The sequence below is a fragment of the Aquarana catesbeiana genome, linkage group LG02 (genome assembly GCF_042186555.1).
Source record: "Aquarana catesbeiana isolate 2022-GZ linkage group LG02, ASM4218655v1, whole genome shotgun sequence".
NCBI classification, from domain to species: Eukaryota; Metazoa; Chordata; class Amphibia; order Anura; family Ranidae; genus Aquarana; species Aquarana catesbeiana.
Window position 1 is genome coordinate 79,805,852 of NC_133325.1, and position 21,259 is coordinate 79,827,110.

The 21,259-nt window shown below is 41.6% G+C and overlaps 1 pseudogene; it reads left to right on the forward strand.

Annotated features, from left to right (window-relative positions):
* LOC141126978 (stromelysin-1-like) overlaps positions 1-21,259 on the forward strand; it is a 58,226-nt pseudogene that overhangs the window by 18,644 nt on the left and 18,323 nt on the right.

The window sequence follows — 21,259 nt, forward strand, 5'->3', positions numbered from 1 at the left end:
TCTATTTTTCGGTCAGCAGGCGGCATGATTGATTGATTGATTACATCACTGGACACAATTTTTTTCTCTTTTAATAAAGGATTTGTTAAAAACTCGGGATCTGGAGACCCTTTGTTAAAGGGGGCTTCCAGATTCCGATAAGCCCCCCACCCGCAGACCCCGACAACCACAGCCCACGTGTGTCGGAAAGAGGCCCCCCACCCCAAAGCACCCACCCCCCATGTTGAGGGCATGTGGCCTGGTATGGTTCAGGAGGGGGGGCGCTCGCTCATCCCCCCCTTTTCCTGACCAGCCAGGCTGCATGCTTTTTTACATTTTGGCGTGGGGTTCCCCTTAAAATCCATACCAGACCCGAAGGGCCTGGTATAAACTGGGGGGACGATGACCCTATGCTGTTTATTTAACATTTTTCTATTGCTGGGCAATTGCCGGCATTCTTTTCTTTAACATTCATCTGTCACTGGGGAAGCCCGCTAACAGACGATGACTTATGGTTGTTAAGGGCGCGGAATTCGACCAATCCGAATTCTAATCGTTCTGAAAAATTAGAATCCGTTAGGAAATTAATAAATGAAACGAATTTTAACAAAAACTAAAGCAAATTTAATGAAAACAAAATAAATTCCGAAACCAAACTAAACAAATCCCATAACGAAACAAAATTAGTAACATAACTAATCTATTCAAAATGAAACAAAACAAATTTTCCCATTCTGCACCTGTCTACTGATTTTCCCATCTCCCTATAGGGCTGTGATAAATATGGCTCTGTTAGGTTTATTACTAAGGGACAGGGCTTGATAAAACGCATGCACGGGAAATGCATCGTCACAGCAACAGGTACGCATGCGTTCCACGCTGGCTATGGCTGCCTCCTCTTCCAGACACTGTAGTTTCATCCAGGGCTCCAGTGACTCCACCCTCACACACCACCCATGGCAGCTTTCCCTTCTGGGTACCATGCTTCCGCCCTAAGCTCCAGGGACATCATCCATACACGCATGGAACACACTGTCTGCCTGCTCCATTCGCGGCGATGATGGTCGATGCCTCCCCTTGGATTTCCCCAGTCTGGATACAGTGATCCACCAGTGCCCGAGCCAGCCTTACAGCCATTGCAGTAACATTGCAGCCATATACTTAATGAACTATGTACTGTTTTTATCACTTCTTTGAATAAATCTCCAGCAAGCTATTGAAGAGACATTGTGGTTTATTGCAGCCACCATTCACTATTCCTCATCCCAGCTCCTGAGCGCTGTCAGCCTTGTTTGTTTTCAGTATTTTAGCATCCAATCCTATGCCACTGGACAGCAGCACGGTTAAGTTGTGATCATATTATATTATTGGGGGATTTTTCAGTCAGTAGCGCCTGGAACCCAGTTTCTACTAAGGGACAGGTGAACATTAATTTATAGTAAAATTTTGAAAAAAATTCTGAAAAAAAAATATTTGTACTACTTATTAAGTGTTCAAATGCATGTGTTCTTTATTTATTAGGACTACATAGATCAGTTTTACAGTGATGTTCCTGTGAGAAAAAGAATGTCCAACCCAATTGAGGAAAAAATCAGGGCCATGCAGTCATTTTTTGGCCTTGAAGTCACTGGTAAAATAGACAAGGAGACAATGGAGGTTATGCTTAAACCCCGGTGTGGAGTGCCAGATGTGCAAAGGTTCAGACACTTTCCAGGAAAACCAAAGTGGGGAAAGACAACGCTTACCTACAGGTATGATGGTGGCGCAATGGCTCGAAATTGGAGGCAGTGCATTTGAAGGATGGGCTGATGGGCTTCCATTTGCTAAAACCAAAATATTTAAAAATTTCCTATATAAATACATACAGTATATCACAAAAGTGAGTACACCCCTCACATTTTTGTAAATATTTTATTATATCTTTTCATGTGACAACACTGAAGAAATGACACTTTGCTACAATGTAAAGTAGTGAGTGTACAGCTTGTATAACAGTGTAAATTTGCTGTCCCCTCAAAATAACTCAACACACAGCCATTAATGTCTAAACTGCTGGAAACAAAAGTGAGTACACCCCTAAGTGAAAATGTCCAAATTGGGCCCAATTAGCCATTCTCCTCCCCGGTGTCATGTGACTCATGAGTTTTACAAGGTCTCAGTTGTGAATGGGGAGAACTCTCTGAGGATCTGAAAACAAGGATTGTTGCTCTACATAAAGAGGGCCTAGGCTATAAGAAGATTGCCAAGACCCTAAAACTGAGCTGCAGCACAGTGGCCAAGACCATACAGCAGTTTAACAGGACAGGTTCCACTCAGAACAGTAACAAACAAATGGCACCTGCCCCCACCTATAACTGGCCTTCACAGCAAGGAGCACATGGAAGGGCAAACACATGAAAGACAAAAACAGAACATTCCATAGCTCAACTCACCAACCAGTCTGCCAACTGACCAAATTAACCTGTCCAACAGTCTGCGTTAAAAACAGGGGTTTAGTTAGCACGCATTTGCAAGCACATGCATAAGCTGCGAGGCCTCTTCAAGGCACCCTGTGTATGCATGCAGTCCTAACGCTACTGAATTTATAAGCGTCTCCACAATGGAAGCACATGCATTAAATGGATAGATGAGGGGCAGGCCTCGCCATGGTCAACCAAAGAAGTTTAATGCACGTTCTCAGCGCTATATCCAGAGGTTGTCTTTGGGAAATAGACGTATGAGTGCTGCCAGCATTGCTGCAGAGGTTGAAGTGGTGGTGGTGGTGGGGGTCAGCCTGTCATTGCACAGACTATATGCCGCACACTGCATCATATTAGTCTGCATGACTGTTGTCCCAGAAGGAAGCCACTTCTAAAGATGATGCACAAGAAAGCCTGCAAACAGTTTGCTGAAGACAAGCAGACATGGATTACTGGAACCATGTCCTGTGGTCTGATGAGACCAAGACCAACTTATTTGGTTCAGATGGTGTCAAGCGTGTGTGGCGGTAACCAGGTGAGGAGTACAAAGACAAGTGTGTCTTGCCTACAGTCAAGCATGGTGGTGGGAGTGTCATGGTCTGGGGCTGCATGAGTGCTGCCATCACTGGAGAGCTACAGTTCATTGAGGGAACCATGAATGCCAACATGTACTGTGACACACTGAAGCAGAGCATGATCCCCTCCCTTTGGAGACTGGGCTGCAGGGCAGTATTCCAACATGATAATGACCCCAAAAGAAGCCAAGGGTAAAGGTGATAGACTGGCCAAGCATGTCTCCAGACCTAAACACTATTGAGCATCTGTGAGGCATCCTCAAACGGAAGGTGGAGGAGTGCAAGGTCTCTAACATCCACCTGATATTGTCATGGAGGAGTGGAAGAGGACTCCAGTGGCAACCTGTGAAGCTCTGGTGAACTTCATGCCCAAGAGGGTTAAGGCAGTGCTGGAAAATAATGGTGGCCACACAAAATCTTGACACTTTGGGCCCAATTTGGACATTTTTACTTAGGGGTGTACTCACTTTTGTGTCCAGCGTTTTAGACATTGATGGCTGTGTGTTGAGTTCTTTTGAGGGAACAGCAAATTTACACTGTTATACAAGCTGTACACTTACTACTTTACATCGTAGCAAAGTGTCATTTCGTCAGTGTTGTCACATGAAAAGATAGAATAAAATATTTACAAAAATGTCAGGGGTGTACTCACTTTTGTGAGATACTGTATATCTCACTATGGCGCTTGTGCCAAAGTGGATACAAAATCTCAAGCTGTAATTTAAAACTGAACTCCGGGCGCAAGTACTTTTTAACTCCTGGGAAAAACAATATTTCAACAGTTGATTTGTAAATATGAAATACCTCCAATGAGTGTTGTCCCATATCTAGCTGCTGCTCCCTTTGGTTAATCACTTACTATCACAAATCCAATCCACCACTTTAAGCAGCAAACTTCCGGCACTGAAACATATTGTTGCAGTTGCAGTAAAGTTCTTATAGCGGGTCACTTGCTCTCCATTTCAGCAGTTCTCAAAAAGTTCTTGTATTCTTTTCACAGACTACAATGTGTTCTGTGATCAAGTGAGTGGGTGACATTCATCTACTCCTTAACTACCCTTCTTTGGTGTGGAGGTCCAAGGAATTCTACAACACTCTTTAAGAACTCCCCCTACTGACTTATATATAATTGTGCATTTTGCAGTTCGCCTTGAGTTTTGCTTCAAGAGAGCCTTAAGAAATATAAGAAGCTAATAAGGAATTCAGGAGGAAATCTTTTTTCTTTTTTTAAATGGCATCTTTATTTTATTGCTCCACAAACGCAGGTACTAATCTGCAACCACGATCATTATTATTATGGAGGAAAAAAATTAAAGTCCTTACTGTTAAGATGGTAGACACAGTAAACACAATTTTAAATGATCACATAAACCAGGGGTGCTCAACCTGTGGCCCTTGGTGCCCTCTAATGTGGCCCTCAACCTCATACTGAATGCAGGAGTTTTGGTTCCCTTTCAGAAAGTGCACCACACCTGCAGGGTATAATTGAAGTCCAAGGTAAAGAGCAGCTAACCCACAGAAAAGCTGCAGGTGCATACAGTTTCACTCAGGCCCCATTCACACTAGCGCGTTTTTTGATGCATTTTGCATTTTGCAGAAATGCACGGGAATTTTTTAACATGGGTTCCTATGGAACATGTTCACATCAATGCTTTTTTGTATCTCCGCGTTTTTGGAAAGGGTCGGGGACTTTTTCTCATGCAAAATGCAGCGTTTTGCATGTAATGGTTTTCAATGGACAAGCATCAAAAACGCAAGTGCACCTTTTTTGCAGCGTTTTTGATGCGTTTTTGATGCGTTTTTGGCGCGTTTTTGCCGTTTTTTTTTTTTTTTTTTGTAATTTTTTTGTAAGACTGTAAAAAAAAATGAAAAAAAAAAAAAAAAAAACGCAAAACGCAAATCGCGGCAAAATCGCGGCAAAAACGCGGCTCAAAAACGCGGCAAGCATGAAAAAAAAACCTCCAAAAACGCTCAAAAGCAACATGCATAGGTGTGAATCGAGCCTTACAGTGCGGGAAAACAGCAGCACATCAGTGTGAAGGAAACCTTATAGGGGGCTCAGAACAGTAAGGGCTCATTTACATTTGAAGTTTGGGGGGCTGTAAAGTTTGAGACTTGTTTTTACCTCATACCCCCAACCACCGACCTTACCCTATGCAGCCTCCCTATCACATTCTGTTTTATACTTGGACAGGAGAGGTGGCATATACAGGGACCAATCCTCTCTATTTACCTCCTGTAACCTCTGAATGCCAGGCTTCTCTTCCCGTCCCTCCCACCAACATTCAATGGCTTCAGGAGGAAAATGTTCATTGTGCTATTCAAAATAAAAAATAAAAAATTTTGAACCATTTTAATTTTATTGTGGCACGCGACTGGCTATCAAATCTCTTAGGTGGCCCTTGCTTAAAAGGTTGAGCACCCCTGACATAAGCTATGCACTTGTATAGTACAGTTATCTAGATGTCTTTCATCCGTTTTTATTTATTTTTTTTAGAATTGTCAATTACACACCAGATATCACCAAAATGGACGTGGATTATGCTGTGACTCGTGCTCTGACGCTATGGAGTGAGGTCACACCTTTGCAATTTATGCAGGTCTACAGTGGTGAAGCTGACATCATGATTTCGTTTGGATCTAAATGTAAGAGCAGGGGAGGACCCATACGAAGGCAAACTAGTCAATAACCCTTTTCTGTTAACAAGCATTTCCCATGAATGAATGATTTAGTGTTACATATACATAGTAAGCATGGTAGTATCTGATCCCTGTGCAGAATACAACGCTGTTTCAGTGATTTTCTAGGCCTACAGACACAATCAATTCACTATAGATTTCAAGAAACCACAAACCAAAACTGTTATGGGAAAATAAAACTTTTAAACCATCATGTTTTCTATCTCTCCTTACAATGAAATAAGCCAGGCATGTCCAAAGTCCTGCCCGCGGTCCGCCTGGTAATTTTGACACACATATCTTTTGTGGCCCCTAACAAATCCCAGAGCGCCGGGGCCACAAAAGATAGATATGCTGGCTGCCTTGGAGGGGGCGGGACGAGCGCCGTACAGGATACAGGAGAATTTCCTGTTTACACGGCGTCCTGTGTAAAAGGAAGTCCCGTCTCCTGCGCTGCCATTGGACAATTGTTATGTCCATCATAGGAGGCGGGACTTTCAATTAAAGAGGCTGCCGATAAAAACAGGAGTTTCTCCTGTATATCTGTTGGCGCTCGTCCCACCCCCTCCCTGTCTCCTCCAAGGCTGCAGATGGACATGAATCAGGCTGCACTGACGGCAATGGTGAATCTGCATTCATGTCAATGTGGTGGGGGCTGCATTCATGTCAATGTGGTGGGGGCTGCATTCATGTCAATGTGGTGGGGGCTGCATTCATGGCAATACTGTGGGGGCTGCATTCATGGCAATACTGTGGGGGCTGCATTCATGGCAATACTGTGGGGGCTGCATTCATGTCAATACTGTGGGAGCTGCATTCATGGCAATACTGTGGGGGCTGCATTCATGGCAATACTGTGGGGGCTGCATTCATGGCAATACTGTGGGGGCTGCATTCATGTCAATACTGTGGGAGCTGCATTCATGTCAATACTGTGGGAGCTGCATTCATGGCAATACTGTGGGGGCTGCATTCATGGCAATACTGTGGGGGCTGCATCCATGGCAATACTGTGGGGGCTGCATTCATGGCAAAACTGTGGGGGCTGCATTCATGGCAATACTGTGGGGGCTGCATTCATGGCAATATGGTGGGGGCTGCATTCATGGAAATGGAGTGGGGGCTGCAGATAGGCACTGATTAGGCTGCATTGATGGGCACTGACCCTTATTTTGCTTCACAGTTCTTTATTTAAAATTTAAGATTTTTTTCCTGAAACTTCCTTTTTAAAGTGAAGGTGCGTGTTATAACCCGATTAAATACAGTATATCCATAACACGCCCGAGCTCATCTATTCACCACACACAGCACAAAGGCAAGAGAATTCTTGTTGGGCCGTGTATTAGCGCTCGGACGTACACACTTACACCAAATTTTAATGGTTTAAGAATGTCAGGCAAAATGGTCGGCCCTCAAGCATGTTCTATTCATCAAATCTGGCCCTCTTTGAAAAAAGTTTGGACACCCCTGAAATAAGCAAATGATTTTCTTACAGCCCAACTCCACCTTCACATCTTTAGATGCCCTTGGATTTTGCATGCCTTGATGGTTGCAAGGTAAAATTGTTCTTATGTGTGGCCCCATGCTTGTCACTACTGCATGCCTTGGAACTCTATAGTGTACATCAAGTCAAAATTTTTTTTTTCGAGTTCTGGATATGGTTGGGAAAGGTTTAAAACTCCTATTGGGTTTTTATTGATATGCTGGAATTAGAAAGGGGTGTGTGTGCCACCTTTACCATGGGAATTCATTTTTAAGATATAAGAAACAGAATCTTCTCCACTGGGTAAGAGAAAAATATCTTTATATTTTGACAAGATACATACTGACTGACATCTTTCTGCAGCCCATGGGGATTTCTTTCCATTTGATGGACCATTGGGCGTTTTGGCCCACGCTTTTGCACCAGGTGAAGATATCGGTGGAGATGCTCATTTTGATGAAGATGAGAATTGGACACTGAGTGGCAAAGGTGAGAATAATCTCGTTCTTTTCCTAGTTGTAGTCAGTAGTAAGATACAGTAAGATTGAGTAAGATATAATGTTTTAGGTTATAAATAGTTATTTTACCCTGCGTGGTCACTATGCCGGTGATGTGGTCACAGTAACCGCCAACCTTTCAGACCTCAAGGACCAAACAATAAAATTTGCTCTTACATGGTATCCTTGTTAGAATATTTTGATAGCAATATTTTAGGTTACATTTATGTTGCTGCACACATTACTTTAAAATGGGAAATTTTACAGAAAAAAAATATGTTTATGTACGTTTTCCATTTACTTACCTAAATTTAAAAATGACCCATATCTGCTACAATATTAAACTTCTACCTTTAATGGATATAAGAGACCATTAACTGGTTAATTGATTTTGCTGTCAATCACCTGCTAAATAGATGAAGTACTGAATTAGTTTTGGGTGGATTGCCTCTTTCACATTCAAATTTGTAGTGCCCAAGCTTGCAAATTTCAATGGAGAGGAGCGAGAAGACAACCTTCTACCTGACATTATTTTGTGGGAAATATGAATCTCTAGATGAAAAATCCAATCTGGGTGATCCATTAGTTCTCCAGGAATGACTGTTGCCTGCTGGCAAGATCAGACAATATTTATCTTACAGCTGTGGTTACGTTTAAACCTTAATTAATCTTCTGAGCAGGGTGCTCGGCTACCTGCTACGGCATTGAAAATGCTGTTCATTGGAGACTGGCAAGGAAACTTGAAGAGGACAACTGCACACCACAATAGAATACCAAAGTAGACTTCTTTATTTCAATATAGATGGATAAAAACCACCGGAATCCAGGGATATTGTTGTTAACGTGTTTCGTACAGCATTGTGCTTAATCATAACCCTGTGTTTTTTATCCGTCTATATTGAAATAAAGAAGTCTACTTTTGGTATCCTATTGCGGTGTACGGCTGTCCTCTTCAAGTTTCCTGTTCATCGTGGTGCAGAGCTGAGCCAGCACCTGTTGGGAGTAACTGTTGCTGGTCTAATTTACCTGTTTCACCTGGAATGGTGATTCCTCTTCCTGCATTCAGATTGGGAAGGTTTTTCAAACCACTGAAGCTTGGAAGCTGTTTTATGTGAGTGGGTTATGGTCCAATTCCCCTATGTAATGCTCCAGATGGTATTTTATACCTTTGCTATATTTATTGCTGTGTATGCAGTCCGGTTGTATACAGTAATAATTAAGGAGGGTTCAGTTGGGCTTTAACACCTTCATAAAGTTCAGGTAAGTCATTAAACCCACAACAGTAAAATCAGTCTGTTTATGCAGAATAGCATGCTTCCACTCACTGTGGAACTTAATGGGTTAATCCTCTGCATTGTATAAAAAGGCTCTTTGATCCTGAATGCATAGATCCTTCCCTCCTGCACTGTCTATCTGGAGAAGGCCAGCTTACACACCCAGGGTAGCCAACCTGCATATGCTCAGTTGTGTGTTTTGCTGGAGAGAACATTTCCTTGTTCTCAGAGCAAGCCAGGTCACATGATATTGACATCACACATGTGGGAGTGTATACAGGCTATAGTGGAAATCTCCTCCTACCTGAACACACAGCTCTGGACAAACTCTGCAGGTTATCATGTGATCATGGTATACAGATCAGCCAAAAAGGTATATAGTGGCAGTATTTTTATGTAAAAAGAAGATTTATAAGCTGTGGGCACTGTGGGTGGGCAGATGAACTATTTTTATATTACTGGGTTTAGTAACACTTTAAAAAAACATGTATATATACACATCTACCAATGCCAGACAACTACATAAAAACCTTAGAAGTACAGTATCTCACAAAGGTGAGTACACCCCTCACATTTTTGTAAATATTTTACTATATCTTTTTATGTGACAACACTGAAGAAATTACACTTTGCTACATGGTAAAGTAGTGAGTGTACAGCTTGTATAACAGTGAAAAATTGGCTGTCCCATCAAAATAATTCAACACACAGCCATTAAAGCCTAAACCGCTGGCAACAAAAGTGAGTACACCCCTAAGTGAAAAATGTCCAAATTGAGCCCAATTAGCCATTTTCCCTCCCCGATGTTATGTGACTCATTAGTGGTACAAGGTCTCACGTGCGAATGGGGAGCAGGTGTGTTAAATTTGGTGTTATCGCTCTCACTCTCTCATACTGGTCACTGGAAGTTCAACATGGTACCTCCTGGCAAAGAACTCTCTGAGGATCTGAAAAAAAAAATTGTTGCTCTACATAAAGATGGCCTAGGCTGTAAGAAGTTTGCCAAGACGCTAAAACTGAGTTGCAGCATGGTGGCCAGGACCATACAGCTGTTTAACAGGACAGGTTCCACTCAGAACAGGCCTCGCCATGGTCGACCAAAGAAGTTGAAAAAAACAAAGCAACAGGCGCCTCTTAGTAAGACTGTTTGAAATTTAATAGCAAAATTCATTAAAACCAAAGAAGTTGAGTGCACATGCTCAGCATCATATCCAGAGGTTGTCTTTGGGAAATAGACGTATGAGTGTTGCCAGCATTGCTGCAGAGGTTTGAGGGGTGGGGGGTCAGCCTGTCAGTGCTCAGTGCATTAAATTGGTCTGCCTGGCTGTCGTCCAAAAAGGAAACCTCTTCTAAAGATGATGCACAAGAAAGCCCGCAAACAGTTTGCTGAAGACAAGCAGACTAAGGACATGGATTACTGAAATCATGTCCTGTGGTCTGAGAAGACCAAGATAAACTTATTTGGTTTAGATGGTGTCACGCGTGTGGTGGCAACCAGGTGAGGAGTACAAAGTCAAATGTGTCTTGCCTACAATCAAGTATGGTGGTGGGAGTGGCATGGTCTGAGGCTGCATAAGTGCTGCTGGCACTGGGGAGCTACAGTTCATTGAGGGAACCATGAATGCCAACATGTACTGTGACATACTGAAGCAGAGCATGATCCCCTCCCTTCAGAGACTGGGCTACAGGGCAGTATTCCAACATGATAACAACCCCAAACACACCTCCAAAATGACCACTGCCTTGTTAAAGAAGCTGGGGGTAAAGGTGATGGACTGGCCAAGCATGTCTCCAGACCTAAACCCTATTAAGCATCTGTGGGGCATCCTCAAATGAAGGTGGAGGAAAGCAAGGTCTCTAACATCCACCAGTTCTGTGATGTCATCATGGAGGAGTGGAAGAGGACTCCAGTGGCAACCTATGAAGCGCTGGTGAACTCCATGCTCAAGAGGATTAAGGCAGTGCTGGAAAATAATGGTGGCCACACAAAATATTGACACTTTGGGCCCAATTTGGACATTTTCACTTAGGGGTGTGCTCACTTTTGTTGCCAGCGGTTTAGATATTAATGGCTGTGTGTTGAGTTATTTTGAGGGGACAGCAAATTTACACTGTTATACAAGCTGTACACTCACTACTTTGTAGCAAAGTGTCCTTTCTTCTGTGTTGTCACATGAAAAGATAATAAAAAGTGAGATGTGTACTCACTTTTGTGAGATACTGTATATACAGTACCTATGCTTGATAAATAACCTTTTTTTAATTGCAGGTACCAATATCTTCCTTGTTGCTCTTCATGAGCTGGGACATTCTCTAGGACTAGAGCACTCAAAAGACGAGCGTGCCATAATGTACCCAACTTTGCTTAAAAATTCAGTGGATCCAAGCAAGTTTAAACTATTTTCAGATGATATTGCTGGAATCCAAGCTCTCTATGGTATGTTATTTTATAGTAAACTTTAGTTTTTGTAAATAGCAAGAGTGAAACAAAATCTGACACATGTAACATGATGTTTCTTCAGTAGCCCACTATGAAGTAAATGCTGATTTGTAAAGCAAAACATCACATACCATTCATTCAAGGGGCACCTTGAGGAGTACTATATCTTCTTTAAAATACCTTTTGCTCTGTTAAATATAACATTGAAAGTATCTTATTAAATCTGTTTGATAACTATAAAAAAATCCTTGAGCTCACCTTGCGATTTTTTTAGCTCTGGGAACATGGGACTGATCCATGATGGCAGAGTAGGAGGCAATTGGGAAGTCGCGCTCCTGATCGCCTCAAGGTAGAGTGACCAAAAAACAACAAACAAAAATTCCCAGCTCACTTACCAGCCAGCCAGCCTGTAACAAACCGAATTATCCTGTCTAACAGGTCATGTTAAAACCAAGGGGTTTAGTTTGCACACATTTGCAAATACACATGTAGCGCTTACCCCCGAAGGAGCGGCTGATTTTATTTGAGTCTTTGCCGTCACCCCCTTACCTGTATTTCCACCAGACACAGGACTAATGCCGCGTACACACGGTCGGACTTTTCGTCTACAAAAGTCCGACAGCCTGTCCAACAGACTTCCGACGTACCTTCGGCGGACTTGCGGCAGACTTTCTTACGAACGGACTTGCCTACACACGACCACACAAAAGTCCGACGGATTCGTACGTGATGACGTACACCGGACTAAAATAAGGAAGTTCATAGCCAGTAGCCAATAGCTGCCCTAGCATGGGTTTTTGTCCGTCGGACTAGCACACAGACGAGCGGATTTCGGGGTCCGTCGTACTTACGACGTAAAGATTTGAAGCATGTTTCAAATCTAAAGTCCGTCGGATTTGAGGCTAAAAAAGTCCGTTGAAAGTCCGGAGAAGCCCACACACGATCGGATTACCAGCCAGCTTTAGTCCGTCAGCGTCCGTTGGACTTTTGTAGACGAAAAGTCCGACCGTGTGTACGCGGCATTAGAGTCTGTATTAGGCCTTACGCCCACCAATGTATGCACCAGTCACTTTGTTATGTTTCCAATGCTTTATTGCAAAACTTTTGAAGAAGTAGCAGTAAAGAGGTAGAAAGGGAGTTGCAGGAGGGTTCAGATACCTTATGCAGATCACTGAGGAATTTGAGATCCTGAAGACAAACACACCTTCAATCAATAGATCTTTACCCACCTCTTTGCCTCTCTCACTGACCTAGCAGCCGGAATGACGCACGGACGAAAAGTCTCTGCCACAGACTTAAGAAGAACAAAATGGTTGTACGATCCTCTGCCACAGGATTTAGTATTAGATGAACAGCAAAACACAGTACCAGAACCTTTAAGCCGACCCGGCAGTACTGTGCTGTAGGTTGGTTAAGTATAGGTGCGTCCTCCAAGTAAGTTACCAGGCCCTCCCGAGAGACTAGCCTTCATCCTGGCTCTCTCCAGCAAGGGTCCTCCCCTGGATCTCCTCAGCTTGGCTCGGCTTCTTCCTAACAGGCAAGACAGCCTAAGGACCACCACTTGTAGTCACATAGCCTCAGGCCAGTGTGGCCTCGAGGCAGGAGAAAAGTCACCACATACCTTAGGCCAGGAGGGCCAGGAGGTAAGAGAGAAACAAAAATGGCATCTGCCCCTTAAGTACCCTCTCCCAGAATGCACAGCGGTAGACCACCCCCACTGGGTTACTTCTGAGAAAGAAGAGCACTCAATACACTGCAGCCTGTTGCTCTTCCAACACTAGCCTGTGGTGACAACAACACCTACAGACAACAGTGTGGAACTACATGCAACACAGCCAATGCTGGAACAGAAGCTAATTTAGCCACAGATTAAATCTGAACTGTGTACAGAACAGATAACCCCCTAAATTTACATGCGAGCGCCTGATCAACAGGAGCAGGGTGCTACACACACATAAAGCTGCACAGGCCACGTCACGGCATCCCAGTGTACTGCAGTCCTAACTATAAATTTTGAAAGTCTTCAAAGTTGGAGCACATTTATAATAATAAATAGATTGAGGGCAGGTATGCCTGGAGGGAGCCCACCCCTCCTTAGAGGTATAGGAACGCACTGGAAAACCAGCAATAGCACAATGGCAGCAAAAGTATTCAGCATGTTCTCTCACCAATTCACCAACAGTACAAACAAATGGCAACCACCCCAACCTATAACTGGCCTTTGTAGCAAGAAGCACATGGAAGGGCGACACATGCCAAAAAACAACAAAGAAAAATTCCCAGCTCACTTTCCAGCCAGCCTGCAACAACCCGAATTACCCTATCTAACGGTTCGCGTTAAAACCAGGGGATTTATTTTGCATATACTGGATACCTTCGCTGCCATTGTGCTATTGCTGGGTGTCCAGTGCGTTCCTGTACCTTTAAGGAAGGGTGCACTCCCTTCAGGCATACCTGTCCTTAATCTAGCCATTATTATTTATGTTCTCCAACTTTGGAGGACTGCAGCTAACTGGGGTGACGTGACCTCTGCAGCTTACACATTTGTTTTCAAATGTGTGCAAACGTAACCCCTTGGTCTTAGCGTGAACTGTTAGACAGGACAAGTCGATTTTTTGCATATATATGTGTATGTGTGTGTGTTACACCATAGATAGCAGAATATTTAAAGGCTATCAATCTAGTTTCATTCCAAATTGATGAGCTGTATTAGCTTTTTGCATCATCTATTTACAGTTATGTGGAATCTTCTATTTATGCCATTTCGGAAATGCTTGCAATCATGAGCCTTGAAATATTTAATATTTAAGTCTACATAGTTTATTATTTTTATCTAACCAGTTCCAGACTACACAACTATTTTTTGATGTTGTCCCAGGTTGATTGATAAATTACAGCTAAAAAAATGCCTACAATCTAGAAATCTAAAATATACACACTTGTTTATCCACCATACAGCTCTTATGTATCTATTAAATTCTACACATATTTAGAGTCCGTGAACTTGGGATAGACATGGGAGAATACCCAAAAATTGTAAAAATGAGTAAAAATGTTTGGAGTAGTATTGATTATACAAAATATGTTACACTAAAACTGCATTTTTGTTTCATTTGTGTCCATTTCTCTAATACATAACACATATGCAGGTTTTTTCTTCAAAACAAAATACCAAATGAATATGTGCTGAAAGAGGTGTGAAAGTAATTTTGCTGGGAATTGGAATAGGATGTAGGGACCCATCAGGATCCCCTGCTCCTCCTCTGGTGGGCCAGTCCAGACCTGTGCACATGCCACGTGACACTCTTCCAAGTGCAACTGAAAATTATATTGCATGCCTCCCTGGCATGTGTGCCTTTTGTTGCCTATCTTTGATGTATACATTTATTGCAACATAATATATATGTATATATATATTTATGAATATATGCAGTCATGACCAATAGTATTGGCACTACTGCAATTCTGTCAGATAATGCACCACTTCACCCAGACATTAGTTGCAATTACAAATGTTTAGGCGTTCTTATGTTTTTTTTCTTTTGTTTGTATTTGTATGACACAAAAAAATGGAGAAGCAAAAAGCCAAATCTGACACATTCCACGCAAAACTCCAAAAATGGACTGGACAAAATTACTGGCACCTTCTCAAAATTGTAAGAAATAATTGTATCCCAAGTTTGTAATGCTCCTGTAAATTGTTATTAAACTGACCTGTATAAATAACAGCTGCTGACAATATAGAAATCACACCAGCAACCAGTTAAAATGGCGAAAAATTTACTGGAGAAGAAAAAAAGCAGCAAGGACAATCAAATTTTTCTCAATTTTTTTTAAATTCGAAAGAATAACTAACTAACTAACTAACTAACTAACTAATAATAACTAACTAACTAACTAACTAATAATAACTAACTATTAAATTATAGGTATTGGAGTTTCCTTTCAAATTTGGCTGTTAGTGAACGCAACGAATACGAATTTATCCAAAGTTACTAATTATCCGAAATAAAAAATGCCACATCTAAACAAATGGAACGGAACAAATGAATAATAAATAATAATACAAAGTTTGTATTATTATTATTGTTATTTATTATTATTAATTTGTTACGTTCCATTCGTTTAGATACGGCATTCGTTATTTCAGTTAATCCGTAACTTCGGATAAATTCGTATTCGTTATGTTCACTAACAGCCAAATTTGAAAGGAAATTCCAAAACCTATAATTTAATAGTTGGTAATAGTTAAGTTAACATTAGTTAGTTATTATTTCAGATTTTCGGGTTTTCAGATTTTCGAATTTCGAATTTCCGAATTTTCAAATTTCAGAACATTCGAATTTACGAATATTCGGAAAAGTTAGTTGAACGGGTTTTTGTTAATTCAGATATTTCTGAATTAATGAATTTGTCTAAATTCGTTAAAAAACAAATTTGGAATGAAACAAATTACACATGTCTAATCTTAATGCGTCCATGTCCACTGTGCGCAACATTGTCAAGAAGTTTACAGCCCATGGCACTGTAGCTAATCTCTCTGGACGTGGATGAAAGAGAAAAATTGATCAAAGATTACAACAAAGAATTTTTCGAAGAACCTTGATCAGCTTCCAGACAAATTCAAGCTGGCCTTCAGGCACAGGGTACAACTGTGTCAGCTTGCACTAAAGGTCACCATCGGAATAAAAAGGGACACTATGGTAGGAGACCCAGGAGGACCCCACTGCTGACACAGAAACATAAAAAAGCCAGATTGGAGTTTGCCAAAACTTACCTGAGGAAGCCAAAATCTTTTTGGGAGAATGTGCTGTGGACAAACGAAACAAAATGACAGCTTTTTGGTAAAGCCCATCATTCTACTGTTTTCAGAAAAAGAAATGAGGCCTTAAAAGTAAAGAGTACAGTCCCTACAGTCAAATATGGTGGAGGTTCACTGATATTTTGGGGTTATTTTGATGCTTCAGGCACTGGATGTCTTGACCATGTGCATGGCATTATGAAATATGAAGACTACCAAAGAATTCTGGGATGCGATGTAGGGCCCAGCCTTAGAAAGTTGTGTCTCCGTCAGAGGTCACGGGTCTTACAGCAGCACAATCACCCAAAGCACACGTAAAAAAGCACCCAGAAATGGTTAAAGACAAAGCGCTGGAGAGTACTGAACTGGCCAGCAATGAGTCCAGATCTAAATCCCATAGAGCACCTGTAGAGAGATCTCAAAGCAGCAGTTGGGAAAAGGAACCCTTCCAATCTGAGAGACCTGGAGCAGTTGGTGAAAGAAGAGTGGTCTAAAATTCCAGTAGAGAGGTGTAACAAACTCATTGATGGTTACAGGAAGCAATTGATTTCATTTACTTTTTCCAAGGGGTGCGCTACCAAATATTAAATTGAGGGTGCCAATAATTTTGTCAAGTCCATTTTTGGAGTTTTGCGTGGAATGTGTCAGATTTGGTTTTTTGTTTTTCCACTTTTTTGTGTCATACAATACAAACAAAACAAATAAACATGAGAATGCCTAAACATTTGTAATTGCAACAATTCTCTAGGTGAAGTGGTGCATTATCTGACAGAAATGCAGGGGTGCCAATATTTTTTGGCCATGACTGTAAATATACTGTATATTATAATGTGATTATACAGGCGATCAATGATATTTAGCAGTGTATTTTTCACCATCCTGTACATCATTTTCCAGCCTGGTGAAATACATAGTATGAATACTACTTCCACTCAGTCAGGGGAATGTACAGCTGTCTAAAGCATACAACAATAATACGAACATATACACTGGAACCCTGCCTCTAAATTTAGGACATTATATTTTTAAGAAGGGTGCAAAAATTAACAATCAGTGATAGTAACTCCCAGTGTTCACATATAGGTGCTGATTATCCTTATATTAGTGTTTTGGCATTTAGTAATATATTTTAGTGAACAAACAATTACATAGACTTCCATTCACCCTCATAAACAGTCAAGGCATGCAGGCTGTTCTAAATATGTGCATGGAATATAGTATGTAGTATAAAAACAAGCTTAAAGCAAAACAAAACACTGATTGAAAGCAGAACTGCATTGCATATGAGCTTCACAAGCCAAAAAGCCTATTTAATTAATTTTATTTTAATTTTATTCAAAGCATGATCAACCATCCATCCATATCTCAATGATTTACTTTGCTGAGAAATCACTTTTAAAAACATTAATCCCACCAGCATTTCTGGAAGTGTCCATCTTGAGTAAGGGCAGATGATTCGTGTAGCATATATACTTTATTATCCTTTTACTAATGCTAGCAGTATAAGGATTAAAAATGATCATTGTTGAGAGAATGAAGTTCTGCTTTAATTACTAAAGACTTGTGTTAACCACTTCAGCCCCGGAAGGATTTACCCCCTTCGTGACCAGAGCACTTTTTGCGATTCGGCACTGCGTCGCTCTAACTGATAATTGCCTGGTCGTGCAACGTTACACCAAAACAAAATTGTCATCCTTTTTTTCCCACAAATAGAGCTTTCTTTTGGTTTTATTTGGTCACCTCTGTGGTTTTTATTTTTTGCGCTACAAACCAAAAAAGAGCAACAATTTTGAAAAAAAAAGCAATATTTTTTACTTTTCGCTATAATAAATATCCCAAATAATATATATATATATATATATATATATATATATATATATATATATATAAAAAATTCCTCAGTTTAGGCCAATATGTATTCTTCTACATATTGTTGGTAAAAAAAATCGCAATAAGCGTATATTAATTGGTTTGCACAAAAGTTATAGTGTCTACAAAATAGGGGATAGATTTATGGCATTTTTATTATTCTTTTTTTTTTTTATTAGTAATGGCGGTGATCTGCGATTTTTATTGTGACTGCGACATTGCGGCAGACACATCAGACACTTTTGAAACTATTTTGAGACCATTGTCATTTATACAGTGATCAGTGCTATAAAAATGCAATGATTACTGTGTAAATGACACTGGCAGGGAAGGGGTTAAACACTAGGGGGGCAATCAAGGGGTTAAGGGTGTCCTAGGGAGGGATTCTCACTGTAGGGGGGATGGGATCATTACAACATGACAGAGATCACTGCTCCCGATGACAGGGAGCAGGGAAATGCCTCGTTCTGCCGCTCCGTGACACGACTGCGGGCACGCGCGTTCCCACTAGCTCGCAAATTAATGGGGATGTACCTGTACGCCCATTTGCCCACCGCTGCCATTGTGCCGACGTATATTGGCGTGCGGCAGTCAGCAATTGGTTAAATAAAGCTTTAAAAAAATCACTATATCTGATACATTAAATGTAGTGTTTTTAATTAAAGTCTTTAGTGGTTTTAATTATAGGCGTTCTGCCCTCACAATGTGCTTGAAGTACAAGGCTTGGAAGACAGCTAACAATTTCCCAATAATGACTGAGGCTGAAGGGTTAACAGTTGTAATCTTAAGTTAGTTTGAGTTAGTTATGTTTGTAAAACTGCAAAACACAAATTATAAAAGTATGCATTAGCACTTAACATTACATTACAAATGCAAATAGTGTCAGGCATGCTCTATTACTATGAGGCACTAGCTAACATAAAATGTGGCCTAGCTGAAAGAAATCCCTGACAGAAAAGTACTACTAAACACAGGCAAATGTAGTTGAAGTAGTAGAGCATATACTACTTAATTGAATACTAATGACAGCCTACTTACAGACTTAAGAAATAGTGCAGCTACTCCCATGCTTCTTCACTGCAGGAGGTATTAAAGCAAAGTTCCACCCATAAGTGGAACTTCCGCTCATTTGTCTCCTCCCCCCTCCGATGCCACATTTGGCACCTCTCAGAAGGGGGGGGAGCTGATAACCGTCTTTGACAGGTATCCTGTCCCCACTTCCGGGAGACCGGGCCGTGGTGCATTAGGTCAAAAGCTCAGCTTCCTCCTCCTTCAGTCCCCACCGGGCCAGTGGGAGAGCGCAGCACAGTAGAGCCCCAGCGTGAAGCCGTAATGCTTAATTACTGGGTTCCCTTACCGGCAATGGCAGCGGCAACACCTGACAGCTGATGGAAACATCAGCTGTGGTGCCAACATCGCTGGACTCCAGGAGAGGTAAGTGTCCTATTATATAAAGTCAGCAGCTGCAGTATGTGTAGCTGCTGGCTTTTAATTTTTGCAGGGGTGGTCCGCTTTAAGACCCCTTTCACACTGGGGTGCTTAGCAGGCGCTACAGCGCTAAAAATAGCGCCTGCAAAGCGCCCTGAAAGAGCCGCTGCTGTCTCTCCAATGTGAAAGCCCCGAGGGCTTTCACACTGGAGCGGTGCGCTGGCAGGATGCTAAAAAAAGTCCTGCTAGCAGCATCTTTGGAGCAGTGAAGGAGCGCTCCTAAACCGCTCCTGCCTATTGAAATCAATGGGGCAGCATGGCTATACCGCCGGCATAGCGCTGCTGCAGCAGTGCTTTGCCGTGGTTTTAACCCTTTCTCGGCTGCTAGCGAGGGGTAAAAGTGCCCCACTAGCGGCCGAAAAGCGCCGCAAAATTGACGGTAAAGCACCGCTAAAAATAGCCGACGCACCCACCGCCCCAGTGTGAAAGGGGCCCAAGCAATATGTCTGCTGAACAGGAAGTGGGAGTAATATACTACAGTTCCTATCATTAATGGATGCCAATTTAAAGCAACAGTAAGATAATGAATATATACTGCATGGTGATCAGAACAATAGACTTTACCATATGTTTCTAAAAACAGGAAGAAAAAATACAAATTCAAATCCAACAAAGTCACCACAGCCGAAACCAACAGAGATTCCTAAACCTATACCCACAAGGAAACAGCCAAAGCCAACAAAGTTACCCCCGCCTATTCCAACCAGAAAACCCAAGCCTAAACCAACAAGAATCCCACAGCCTATTCCTACGAAGAAACCCCGGCCAACAGCCACCAAGAAGCCTAAGACAACCAATGCCCAGCAGTGCCGGAAAGGTGTAACTCAAGTTTAGAGTTTGATGCCGTCACTGCGATGAGGGGAGATTTACTATTCTTCAAGGATGAGTAAGTCTAAGAGATTTTAATTTTACAAGAAGTTTTTTTTTTCTACAAGCAACCACAAAAATAAGCCCAGTGATCTTAAAGCTGAACTCCATCTTTTGTTAGACTTTACATAGTTCGTTTGGACCAGCTTGGCCAAAACAAACTATGTCCCTCACTAACTTGTAAAGCTGCTGGATGTGCGGTATGACCTGTATGTCATACCGTACTGTGTTCCAGGTTTGAGCCAAAACTTTTAGTCTTATACGCAGAACACAGAGTCTATCACATCGGCACCACCCAGCCATTCACAGAAACCCAGAGAGGTGGGCTGATGATGTCACAATGGCTCTTGGGAGGAGTTATGCAAATGTTAAAATGCATGCAGACTGCCCTAGGTAACACCCACATGTGATGCTGAGCCTTTATGATTGAAAGAACTGACATCTAAAGAATGAAAGAAATTGGCCAGGGACAGTCAGGCAGAGGTTTAAAAAGCTAGATAATGCTGGATGTCCTTCAGCAAGGAAATGAGGAGAACTTTAACTGACTAGATTTTAATGCACACATTGTGCAGTGAAATCAGAGTAAGCAATTTCAGTACAAGAGAGCCTTTAAAAATGTACAAGCCTGAAGGTAAGGCTTTAAGACTAGCCATGTGCGGTTAGTTTCGTTCTGTTCGTTCAGAGAAATTTCTCGTTATTCAGAAGTTCAGATGTATCTGAATTTTTTAATTACTATAGTAATGAATTTAAACTAATCCGAAATAACGAAACTAAATTCCAGACGAAATTCTAATTAGAATAGTTTTTGAACAGAATACAAAATAAAAGAATAGAAGAAAATAGAATAG